Source organism: Mya arenaria, chromosome 1, assembly GCF_026914265.1.
Source record: "Mya arenaria isolate MELC-2E11 chromosome 1, ASM2691426v1".
Classification (NCBI taxonomy): Eukaryota; Metazoa; Mollusca; class Bivalvia; order Myida; family Myidae; genus Mya; species Mya arenaria.
The window spans coordinates 55,607,442-55,621,559 of record NC_069122.1 but is presented as its reverse complement, the minus strand read 5'-3'; the positions used below and the strand labels follow the sequence as shown (position 1 = coordinate 55,621,559).

General features: G+C 32.8%; 1 protein-coding gene across 1 annotated transcript in view; it reads left to right on the top strand.

Moving 5' to 3' along the window:
- Window positions 1–13,404: 13,404 nt before the first annotated feature.
- Window positions 13,405–14,118, top strand: part of LOC128229958 (desmoplakin-like) — a 264,609-nt gene continuing 263,895 nt past the window's right edge. Inside the window, exon 1 of the mRNA XM_052941905.1 lies at window positions 13,405–13,503. The gene's annotated coding sequence lies outside the window, so the exon portion shown is untranslated. The remainder of the gene's footprint in view (window positions 13,504–14,118) is intronic.

Here is a 14,118-nt window from a genome sequence, read left to right as displayed (position 1 = left end):
AGACATTGATAGTTTAGTTTATTAGTTTATTAACAAATACAATAGACAATATGTCCATGAGTATACATTTACAAATAGAGAATTATATGCATGTAAGTAATCAAATGGTCAAATAAATCACCAATGATCATATAAATAAATATTCATGTTTCATGTCATAATAGAGACACAATATAGCATTATGTACATGTATATGACAGCGAGAGATCATTGTGTACATGAAAAACACATATTATTCATAGTAATAATGGTATTGGTTTCTAACATTAAATGCCTTATGTATATACATAGCTAAATTTCTATTCACTTTAACATTGTCCGATTGCATTAACTCAACAAACTTTGGTACATTTGGTCTAGTCCAATAATATTTACTAATATAAGTTTTTCTTAAATCACTATACAATGAGCATTCTAAAATAAAATGAAATTCATCTTCTAATACATAACAACACAAACATTTTCTATCAATATATGGTATTGGGTCAGGTTTGTGCCATCTGCCTGACTCTATTGACAGTCTATGTGAAGAAACTCTCAATCTACACATGTCTTTTCTAAATTTGTACATATTAACATTTGTCAGATAAGGTTGTAACATAAAATTACTAAACATTGTATACGATCTTGCACGAGACGAGTTATTTAATTCTGACATCCAATTCTGAATAAACATATCATTTAGTCTTGTTTTTAACAATGATATAAACATATTTTCATCACCAACTCCTTGGTTTAATCATACATAATGAAAGCCTAGAGATTGCAATAAAGAACACACATCATTTGCCCAAGATTTACAATTAGGTCTTGTTTCAATATAACTACACATATGAGAATACATACCTTTAACATATTTATGAGCATCTAATTTTATAACTTTCAACCAATATCTTATAACATTAACAACTCTCCTAGTGTACAATGTAGTTCTACCAAGTTCGCCATATATAAAGTTATTCTGAGTTTGAATTTTAACACCTAATAATCTTTTGCAAAAATTTAAATGTACTCTTTATAAAACAATAGAATCCTTTAATCCCCATACTTCTGATCCATAATTTAAAATTGGTAAGATTAATTTATCAAACAAATCTAACTTATTACTAATAGACATATATGGAAACTTAGCTAAATATTTGTTTAACTTGAAAATAGCCTTGGATGCCTGTCCTGCTAAAGTATCAAAGGTGGTGGTGAAGGAACCACCACAGGTAAAAACAATACCTAAATATGTAAAATGTTTAACTATTTCTAAATTGACCCCCTTATAAGAAAAAACAATATTTTTCCTTAACCTGCCTCCCTTTTTAAAAATCATAACTTTAGTCTTGGTAGAATTAACACTTAATTTCCATCTATCACAATACTGCTCTAGTAACAACAAACCCTTTTTTAACTGGTCTTCAGAGTCAGTCATAATAACAATATCATCTGCATATAATAACAGAAACAGTTTCAGCATACCTATATCAAATCATCTGCATATAATAACAGAAACAGTTTCAGCATACCTATATCAATACCATCAAAACCATTTAACATGTAATACTCTTCAATATCATTTAAATACATAGAAAATTAGAATGGAGATAAGCTTTCTTCTTGTCTAACACCAAGCATACATGTAAAGTCATCTTTACCAATAGTATTATGCATTTTAATTCTAGACTTAACAGTGGCATACATAGATTTAATAACATTAAACATATTTCCTCAAATTCCTAACTTCAAAAGTTTATACCAAATGACATCTCTCACTAAAAAATCAAAGGCCTTAGTAAAGTCTACAAAAACTGCATAAAGTCTCTTATTATTTTCTAACAAATAATTTATAACACCATGTAGTACAAAAATATTGTCAACTGTGCCCATATTTTTTCTGAAACCAGCCTGTGCCTCAATATATACATGATATTTTTCAGCCCAACAATTTAATCTATTATTTATTACTTTAGTAAACAATTTACCAAATGTACTTAATAATGTAATACCTCTATAATTATTTGTATCATTCATATCACCCTTCTTATGCAAAGGTACAATTAACCCTTCAGACCAAGCCTCTGGAAAATATCCACAACTCAACAACTTATTAAACAAAGGACATACAACAATAAAGAAATTATTACTTTTAATACCATGTTTAAAAAACTCATTTAACAGATAATCAGGCCCAGCAGCTTTACCATTATTTAACTGGTTACATGCCTTAACAATATCCTCATGTGAAAATGGTACATTCAATTCTTCAAACATAATATTCAATTCTTCATTCATATATCTATCATGAAAATACAAAATATCTTCATCAGGTTGATAACATGTTGAATCTGGGTCATTAATAGCCTTAAAATATTGTAGAAAATCTGCATTTGACAAATTACCACATTCTTCCTTAACAACTGACCCTTTTAACATTTTCCAATACATCTTAGCATTTGATAATCTAACACTTTCTAATTTCTTAGTCTGCATTTTATCATACATACATTTCTTTTTTCTCACAGTACTCTTATACAAGCTTCTGGATTCTACCATATTCTTTCTATTTACATCACATGGATAATTTCTATACATGTTTAAATTTTTATAATAACAGTGTTTTAAATTTTTACAACCATCATCAAAATATAAGCCATCATTTGCTCTACATACATGTGCAACATTATTATCACAATATTTTTTAAACAAAGGTGAACATATATCTTCTATAATATTACAGAATGATTTCAAATTGGAATCAATATCATCATTACTATGTGAATTTTCAATGTCATCACACAGTGTTCCAAGCATATGTGTAGTCTCTTCATTATTTAATGTGTTAACATAATCATTCTTTTTGTCATCACTCCACATGTATTTATATGGTATATTATCAACTGTATCATCAATTTTCACATTTTCATTACAAAGACTATTATTACCACAAATTTGTGAACATCCCAAGCTAAAACTAACAACACAATGATCAGACAGAATGTTTGGATCTAACACATTAAAACTCTTTACACAACAGAACATCTTTTTTGAGCATAAAACTAAGTCAATAGTACTGCATCCTGCTGCATTAACAAAAGTATATTTTCCTATATTGGCATCTAATCCAATCCTACCATCTAAAATTCTCAAACCTGACATTTTACAGAAATCTAACATCATATTCCCATATTCATTTACAGTTTTATCTAAATTGCTTCTATGCATATATTCATCTTGTACATAGTCATCTGGGAAAATATCTTCCAAACAAGTATGAATATTATCATTTAAGACAAAATCTGGCCTTTCTCCAACTCTAACATTAAAGTCTCCACAAACAAAATATTCACAAGTATTTTCATATATAATATTAAAATCTAAAATATCATCCAAAATCAACTCAAACACTGAATTATCAGTTAAATATTCTCTGCAACTACCCTTAGGAATATTATAAGTCAGACACAATAATACATCATTATCTGTATTTAGTAACTGTCTATCTAATTTAATCCACTGAATACAGTCACTAGTATTTTTGACAAACTGAACATATTTTGATAATTTATTATGTACATAAATCATGACACCTCCACTACTTCTCTTTGAATGTTTAACCTTATCTTTTCTATTTAGAATATAGGTAGAAAAATTAGCTACATCATAATTAAATAAATCGTTTGACCAAGTTTCAGTAAATAAAAGTATGTCATATGTTTTAAACAATGATTTCATTTCAGAACTGTCAAGTTTATTGTATTGTTTACCTACAAGACCTTGTACATTTAGTAAACACACTTTGACCTCGGTCATGACACCATCGCTGTCCTACTTCTGCGTTCCTGGTCTCTGATTGGCTGCTTCTTTTCGCCCACCTGTCACCTTGTCTTGTTTCTGATTCCCCGCGCCACTACGCACACTAGTCTCTTTCTGGGATTCCCCGATCGGTTTCTCGCTCCCCACGCTATTTTTAACACTAACACTATGTTTATTTTTACCACTCGACACGGTCACAGCTGGTTTCCCAATGTGGGGTTTCACGCTCCTAGTTGAAGACGCCCGTGTTTCGTGTGTTGTGATTTTCTTCGCCCCGGAATTACTTTTAAATACTTGTGTTGGGAACTTAACATGTTGTGTCTGATTGTTCATGGATGTATTTGGATACGACGTAGCCTTTGCTGCCACAGGTAAGTCATCGCTTATCACATGTTCATTGCTCGAAGTACATGTTGACTCAGTTTCAGGACGAATGTTTACATGTACATCCGAGGGGGCGTGTCTCTCAGGGGTGTCCTCTTTGTTGATACTCGGTTCGTCCACGAAAACGCTAGTTTCTGCTCCCTCTACGACCGTCTCGTTGGAATAAACCCGTTGCCTAGTTACATTAGCATTTTCTACGATGTTTTGCGACTGATCGATGTACATTTGTATGCGATTAGTGCCTAGTACTATAAACCAGTCCGGAAATTCGTCCCTCACACATACTCCGTCAATGAACAATCTCGCTGGGTATCGTATTTGTACTTTTCTGCGATTCACTCTAGCTTCAACCGCTTGCTCCGATTTGTAAAGTGCTGATCGTGCATTGGCTATTTCCTTTGGGTACTGCCTGTCAATGCCGAAATTACTTTGTTTTAGTAAGTAGGCTTTTCGCATGATGATTTCGGTATCCTCATAGTCTCTAAATCGCGCTATCAACGGTCGTTTCAGATCATCATTAGCCCCGTTTCTCTTCCCCCTGCCTAATCTATGTGCCCTGTCAATACAGAAATCGTCCTCATCTAACCCTAGCTCACTATCTAAAAAACGAAGCAGGGTGCGCTTGTCTTCGTACTTATATGACAGTTTTTCGGTTATATCATAGAAAATGAGATGTTTCTAGCTTCATTGTCTATTGATCTGTAACTAAGGGCCTTTGTAAATGTTAGTTGCTTATTAAACTGCTGTTCTAGTTCTACAATCCGTACCTCAAGATCACTACAGTATTTGTATATGTTTTGTACATCATCCCTACATGCATGTTGCTCGTCTTCTACATCGCTGATCTTCTCAAAGTTCTTATTTACTTGATCAAATATACTGTTTAGCTTCTCGTCAGTAGACAAAATAGCAAAACTTTCACTACTGCTACTACTTCCCTTCTTTCTTTTCTTTCCCTTTGTCACCTGTGTGAATTTCCCGCCATCTCCGCCATTGTTCAAACTTGAAAAATGATTCATCACTGGTTTTTTCTCGTCTATTTTGATCCCTTCCTCCTCATCCCCACTCAAAACGTTACCATCACTGTCACCACTAACACAATTAGCCATTTTCTATGTAAAACAATCCTGTTTAAATTAAATATTTATATATTTTCACTGTCCACTATTGTTTACACGTCTTGACCACTTGACCACTCAACCGTGATTGATATATTGCTAAAGAATTGTATGTATATCATTTGTGTTGTTTTGTAACCCTAGTTATATCTTTTGCATGTCTGTCAGTTGGTGTTTAATTCAGTTGCAATATAGGGATTGGAAAACGGTATACAATAAATATATGATCAATAGAAATAATCTGCCATTATATTCCTTTCAAAGATTTAAACAGGTGAAGAATGTACATACACAAAATTTCTAATGTTATGAGATGATGCTTGGAAATCCGCGGAATGTTCACATAAATGAATAGTATCTACTTCATAACGTACTTGAGGTCTGGTTCTGTCGATTTTTCATTCCGTTGAATAAATAACACTTGTATTATCAAGGTCAATATAAATTGCACTTTTGATATTCAATGTTCTATAAAGTGGTTCATCTGTAGAGGCTTAAATGCTGTTACGCTTGTGATTGGGCCTCGCCAAGTTACATAAGTACACAATGACATGAATTTAAAAATGTATTGTTGCATGACTCTCAGCATGTAAGCAGTCTTTCAACCACGAGAATATAATACATTAAACAAATAAAGTAAATTGAGCAAACACAACTTTCAAATTCATCTATATCCGTAACGTCCATTCAATATCGAACAATTAAATATAAATTTTGTTCAAGATTGCGAGCATATAAGTCAAGCATAAAATGGCATGACAAACAATCATACTATATTCAGAAGCAATTTTAACAAAATATATCATGTATGTAAATGGAACATCTGTCTATTTCAGAGGACTGTGTGACATAGCGCCGTTTGCCAACGATGTTGAAAACTACAACGAAGATGCATGGTGACGAAGAACGCCTGTCATCGAATATATATTATTCTAGTCCTGCTATGTTAAATATACACACTTTTTGTGCATATAGTTCAGATAAAATTACTCGTGATTTTTGTTATTATATTTAAACCGAATAATTGTTAGTATGTATAGGTGATGTTATGATAAGGCGCTTTTGTGGTGCCGAATATTACGTCGCGTTCGGTGTGTAAACACTTTACGGGTACGAGTTTAAACACCGAAAGAGACATGATGAAGGTCTCCAGAACAACGTGCTAAAATCACATTCCATTTGTTATATACCTTACTGTTTATTATTTTTATTTTTTTTCGGTTTTAATTTACTGTAAGTTTAACGCTATTTGTAATGTCGAAATATGTAATTGAAATGTGCGTATAAATAGTTTACGTACTTGTATGTATTGAAGTAAAGGGATGGTACTCTAGTTAAAAAAGTCAGATGTTACAGAGTTCACGTTTTTGTGCAAAATAAGAAGAAAATGCTTTATAACTCATCAAAAACAAATTACTAATACGAAACAATTATTCGATGTTTATGCACAATCAAATAACATAAAACATAACTGATACTGTTCACGAGTATAAACAAATCGTTATTTTCTTAAGAATGTGGTTAAGGAACACGTTTAGGGATTAAATAAAACCGTGTATTTTAAACAAATCTTAAATAAAATGCATCTTGCGCTGTATAAAACAGGAATTTTATGACAAATCCAGAGGTTAACTTCGATAGGTTAAACAAACACGGAATTAAGTGAGAATCTCCAATAATTATTATAAAATTGTGCCAGAAACTTCACTGAATATGATTTCATGGTCACGTTTTTTATACAAAACATGCACTGCTAGTATGCTTGCTTCTGACCTGTGTCTTAATATTTCTGCTCAGGATGATACCGCGTAGTAATATAGTACCATTAAAGGTTAGCGTCAACGTTGGCGCTGTAGCTGTTAAAGTGTCTCATAAAAGTTTTCTAAGAATTAAGGTGAAATATCTCAGCGATGCTCCACTAAAATTGCGTAGTAAGATAATTTCCTTCTGTTATATAGAATTTGACAGGATTTTTCAGATGTTGTCACACTATTTGAGTGACACGAAAGTAGTTCCTAGACTACATACTGTACTAGCATGATACAGAAACAGATAAACGACAGAATGGCGATACCGATTCCATTTGGGTTGCTGTATTTTCACTGTTGGAAATGGAAAAGGAAACTGATATGCATAAGCATTGTACTTAAAAAACACATTATGATGTACATAATTGAATAATAATGTTTCATAATTTCTGGCCAATAATGCCTCAAATGTGTTTTAATGTAGATGTAGAATATATCTGGAGTCTCCATATGAACCGGATATTATATCATTTACCGAGCTACTATCATTTGAACTGTTGACACGTGTTGAAACTCGATAAGGAACGACCAAGTGAGTACTGTTACTTAAGTAATGTAGTATAATGTAGGTATATTCTTTACTAGTTGTTACACAACAATATTGTAATCAAGACTGATAATGTATATAACCATACTTATTTATAATTTCCTAGTTTATTCCATACTCTTCAATACTTAAGTGTCCCTTTCAGATGATACACCAATATTGTCGACTCACTATCTTGTATGCACTTTGTAAAGATAAATATCAACGTTTGTACATCATTGTTCAACTAGGTACCTTTCAAATGTGTTTTTTTCAAGGTAGTGTGTAGGCCATTTTGGCTTTTGTCTTAATGTACTGTGCAACAGGTTATTTGACAAATTCAAACTTTTCTAAGTTGATCTTATATACCACAATATAAAAGGAGACACGAGAAATCACTTAGTCGGCGTTAAATATCATCACTTATGTTTAAATACATAATAAGTGATATGTTTGCAAACATTTATATAACTTAAACTTTTCGAGACCTTATCACTAAGGATCCCTTCTCATATGTTTACATTTAAAACAATCTTAGCTTTGTTGTGCAAGACCTGGTTATGTCACGGAGCAAACAAATGGATTTGAAATGATGTGCTTCATTTCTTCTTAAATGTATGTGCTGAAGAATATTCATGAACGCCCTTCTTTTGCATATCTAAAGGTTGGATAATGTACACTCCTTCATAACGTTTAACTGCTGTTTTCTAAAAATTGTTCAAGGCATTTCCTATGTAGCTTTTATGCGGCATAATCATATTCTAATATATACACGTGAGCTGAACAGAAGCTCAAGCTTCTGAAACAAAAGAAGAGTAGCCGCAATGTATCATGCAGTAGTCCCAGCAGGACACATTTTAATTAATGATTGAACATAATTCAAGCATTCTCTAAATGTTGTCTAAAATAACATTTCCCCCAGTTTTTAAAAAGTACGTTTTTGGGTTTAAGTTACCAAGTGACAAAAACATACAGAAGGGCATGGTTCCAGTATGTATTAACCCTACATACTTTTATGTATCTAGTTTTCATACATTTTAGCAAGACAATTAATTTACAAATAAACATATATTCATCACGAAAGCATATCTCACCAATTCTGATTCTACAACGCCATTTGTTTGAATTTCCCTGGTATTCAGCTGTACAATTTATACAACTGATCTTATGGAGTAAGACCATAACAATCATGTTCAAAATAAGAAATTTAAGAACATCTGATGGAAACAAAATTTCTTTTGAAAATTTCAATTGAAAATACATAAATATAATATAAAATGTATACATTTCTTTATCAACATTTAAAGTATGCCTTATCAAGAAACCAAATTCAAAATCAAATAATTACATTATATCGTGCTAAAGTATGCGTGACCTTCTTTTCGGATCATCCGTTCCGAACAGGTAAACATCCAGGTCTGAAATTATAAAACGCGCTTCGTTTAACTAGCCAATAACACATAGGTTATAATACATTTAAAAAGAGAAATAAAATATATTATAAAATATTAGTAATTAGTAAATAACCAATTCAAATTAAGTTATCCGGTTAAATATGCCAATCAATGAGGTAGATCAGGCCAGGTTCACCTCCCTACGTTGTCACCGGGCCTTCTTGGTGTGAGCAGATATTAAGGATGGATCCGGGCTAGGTTCCATTCGCAACGATGTCACTGGAGTGCATTTATTTAAGATAGATTAGGTCAGGTTCCCCTCTTTTCACTGGGGCAATCCAGGGGCACATTGGAGTTGGATTAAGGCCAGACTCCCCTCCCTACGACGTCACTGGGGCAATCTGGGGCTTATATCTATTTAATATAGACCCGGGCCAGGCTCCCCTCCTGACGATGTCACTGGGGCAATCTGGGTGTGTGCATCTATTTTATATAGATCCGAGCCAGGATCCCCTCCCTACGTTGTCACCGGAGCAATCTGGCGGTGTGCATCTTTTTAATATAGATCCAGGCCAGGCAACACTCCCTATGACGTCACTGTGGCAATATTGTGGTATGCATCTATTTAAGACATATCCGGGCCAGGCAACTCTCTCTACTTTATCGCTGGGGAAATCGGGTGGTGTGCATTTATTTCAGATATATCCGGACCAGGCTCCCCTCTCTACTTTATCGTAGGGGCAATCTGGCGGTGTGTATCTATTTAAGATATATCCGGACAAGGCTCCCACTCTTCTTTATTGTCGGTAAAATGCTGGTGTGCATCTATTTAAGATAGATGCGGGACAGGCTCCGCTATATACATTGTCACTAGGGCCTTCTCTCGGACATTTAAAACGGAACGGGGCCTTGCTTCCATCCCTTCGTTGTCACTGGAGCATGCTAGGGGTGGTAGATAGACCTTAAGGGTTGAACAAGGCGAGGCTCCTCCCTCTATGTTACGACTGTTACATTTTGTGTGTGTTTTTCTGGGTCTAATCAAGTAAAAATATGTCATAATCATATTTGTTTTTGTTTTTTCATACATTGAACGTTTCCATTTTGGTTTAATGGTTCATTATGCAACATAACTAAGTGCTTGATAATACAGTATCCATGATAACGACTTAATGTTCGATAACTGACTATACACTTAATAACAACAACTTGTGGCATAAAGCATTTTATGGCAGAATTTGAATAATCAAAATAAGATTTGTAATGTAACGCACACACTGATAAGCGTTATAAAAAATCAACCTTAACTGACCGATAACGTTCCATACTGAATAAGATTATAATAGCAACGATTCACGAGCAATTAATCATTCTTCTTTTGGATATATAATTGCGTAGATGAAAAAGGCGAACATGGCTGAAAGAATGTTACCATGTTATGTATAAGGATTATTATTTGTTTTAGCAACAACTGTCCAAAGGCACTTGAATTGGATGGTGTCTAGATTGATATATCATAGAATAAAACGAACATAGACAAGAAAACCAGAAATGATGGAGAATAAAATGAAGGATTCCCGCACTTCTGAAAATTCAGGAATGAATGGTTTATGAACAGCTAATGTCTGAAATAGTATTGATCATTGAGCTGTTTACGCGATAGGCAATATCACATTTCAAAATAGTTTATATTTGAAGACGTTATAGAATATTTTCTCTATTAAGACCATATTCACAATATCTTTGTTTTATTGTTTTACTGCATGAACAACTAACCCTGCACCGTAAATCAGACATGGGTTTAAACCCTGACGAGATTCGATACTGATACTAATCGTCGCCTCCATACACCTATTCAATTTACTGTCATTCAAAACTAATCGTCTTTTAAACCCGTTTTATTAAATACCTATAATCTTGTCACCCACTTAAACACATTATCACTTCTATGTTGAAACTACTCCCATAGAATTTCAACAGTGTAAAATATCCATTTTAACTTTTAAATGGCTACATATTAACTCTCCGAGTCAATCTAACTCGGATCGAACGTGCTGACCTCCTATTGTTTACTGATACGAATATGTTCACTAACAAACTGAAATTAAACGCGAGCCGAATTTTTACCTGTCAACACAACAGTATATTGAAAATAATTTGGTTTGTATTAAATGGTGGTTTGGCTAATTTGATATCGCGAATACGGTGAAATAATAAGTTGATCAAAAATTGTTTTAAAAGCCAAACATCATGCGAATACTGTAATTGTATTATATTTGTTTTGTTTTACCATATCGCAACGGATTGAGTAATTGGACCGACTTCATATATTGCAAAGGCATTCCATACTCCGCCATACGTTATCCATACCTGCAATAAAACTCAGTCACTTGATACATGTCAGTAAATTATATTAACATTAATGTTATATTATTATTTTTCAATGATATTGTTTTTCAATTCGCTTACTTTCATCCCCGTTAATGAGTCGATTGAGATAAATAGGACATCAAACTATTAGCGTATATGCGCATAAAAGTAAAGGCAATACTGTCAATACTTGCATGGGCCAATAATGAAGGTGCTTGTAAACGCGTTTTCCGACCAGTGCCGGATAAGTTTGTACATGGTATTTTGTGTAGCCCCTTCGAATGAAGTAGGGTCAACAGGCATTACAAACAATATGGATTTTCGCAAATCTGACATATAGTCTTCATTTGTCCGAATTTCATAGCATTTCATATCCCATGTTCCCTTAACGTAGCTAGCGTTTTTTAAAGCAAACTTTTATTTGGCTATCTTCTTATTAACATATTACAATATCACAGACACCCGTATCGATTTCAGAGTCATTTTCAAACGACACAATACTCTTTGCTAGGCGCATTCTTCTTATACGTGTCCATACTATATTCAATCAGATAAAGACAAAAGACCAGCGTGATTGCTTAATATCAGTTACTTATACAATAAGAAAATGAATTATTAAGTAATATGATATGTCTGTTATTGACGCTTAAGTTCAAAGCCGTCTTTTAACAGAAAGTTGATAGCTTTGTTTAGGAGTTATTCAAAGCTTTCATTTATCTTAATAGCATTTAATACAAAAAAGTAACGTTATGCTTTTTTTCTATATGTTGAACTAAATTATGTTATTGTTACAAAAATCAGTCCTATCATAGAGTGTATATATAATTATGACAGAAACTGATTAATATATTTTTGTTCTATATCCTGTGAATTTGTATATAAAAAATGAATGACATATCATCTGTGGTCAATGATCGAAAAACAAATTTATTACAATGAATAGTAATTAATTCACAGTTATCATCGCCATCGTCATCATCATCATCATCATCATCCGTCTGCTATTAAATGAAAAAAACAGTGATGTTGTTGATTTATACGCTATTTAGTAACGCTTGAATTTTCTGTCTATCTATGTGTTTAGCTAAAGAGCAATTAGTTAGAGAGAGCGTTTGAGCATGTTTTCTGTAAATTGTAAACAAAAGGCATTTCTATAAGGCTTTAATGATTTGTAATTTTGTATTTTTTTTGAAAAAAAAAAAGTTTTATCACAACCTTCTGTAAGATACTAAAGCTTTTTTTTTGAAAACAATACAAACAGGGTCAAATAATTGAATTAACAAGTGACGATATTAAGAAGAGCTGTGTGTAGTTTTGAAGGCCAAAGCTCCTTGATATATAAGTCATGCGTAATGTCAACTTATCATTATTTCAGAAAAAATCAAACGTTTTCTTCCGTTGTGGTATACAATTATCTAAGGCTATTCTTCCGTTGGTAGTCCTGGTTGGGGATTAGGGGTTTACAAATATCGTATGTGATATTTTATAACAATATTTTATAACACGGCACTAAAAGGGTGTCTTTTTTACAATTTTCTTGCTAACACTCTCTATCACCCATTTACGAAGTTATTTAAACTCTATATTATTTCAGAATATAGCAAAGCAGGCGTATTTTAAAATAATCATTTTATGGACATGTTTATTGTGGGACAACAGTACGGTACTGACTTTAACTTTATAAGTATACAACTGGAACTCTGCTAAATACGTACTCTTGTTTGTACTCGAATATGCTAAAGAAAGTTCAATATATTTTTCTTCAAATATATTTTTGAACAGTTTGCTCTGTGCGCCTTCACAAAAATATTTCAGAGTTTTTTTGCCGATTGTTTATGGACGATTATGAACAGCGAGTAATGGGTGTATGCCTTTATGTGTCAATTGATTATGAATGCCGTCAATCAGATGAATGATTGGGCACTATTGTCATAGTGGGTTGTTAATGACAGGTGTATATAACGAATTGAATAGCTTGATATATTATACTGAAGGTGACTGAGTCTATAGTATATTGGACTCCACGTTACTAAAGAAGTGAAATAATTGAACATTTTGTTTCACAATTCCTCTGTTTGGATAAGAAGTTACTTTTAATATTAAAGGTCAGTATTCTTTGTTTTTACTATTTGTTTTCTTCAGTTGCTACAAGATCTTCGATATAGAAGATATGTTTTCGCATCATGGAGATACAAATGATAGCTATATAAGAAGCCGTACCATTGACTGCCTCTTGCTCTTGAAGATGACAGTGATATTTACACATAAAACGGTATCATTCTATATAAATGGATATATATTCGACGCTAGGAAAATTGTGTTTTACTGACGTACCCGCATTCCGAAACTTTGGATTATTTTTAACATCTATCAATCTTGGTATCTTGTGAAAAACTCGTTTCACAACATATTATTGACATGGAATAATTGATTCTGGATTTAAAACAACACACACACACACTAGATAATGTAAATAATCTTCGACATATATTATATTAAGCATAAACTTTCAAATATATATCAATATTAACGTGTGTGCTTAGCTAACCTAGCAGTACGGATTTCAGAAGAAGGAATCCCAATACCTTCTATTGGTTAGTTTTGAAAATCATTGTGTTACTATATTGAATAGCTGAGATGAAGTTACGATTAATCAAGATGTGCGCAATCTTCTTAAATTGCGAAAGTTTTGCAAGCGTAAATGTAAAGCCACTCAATTT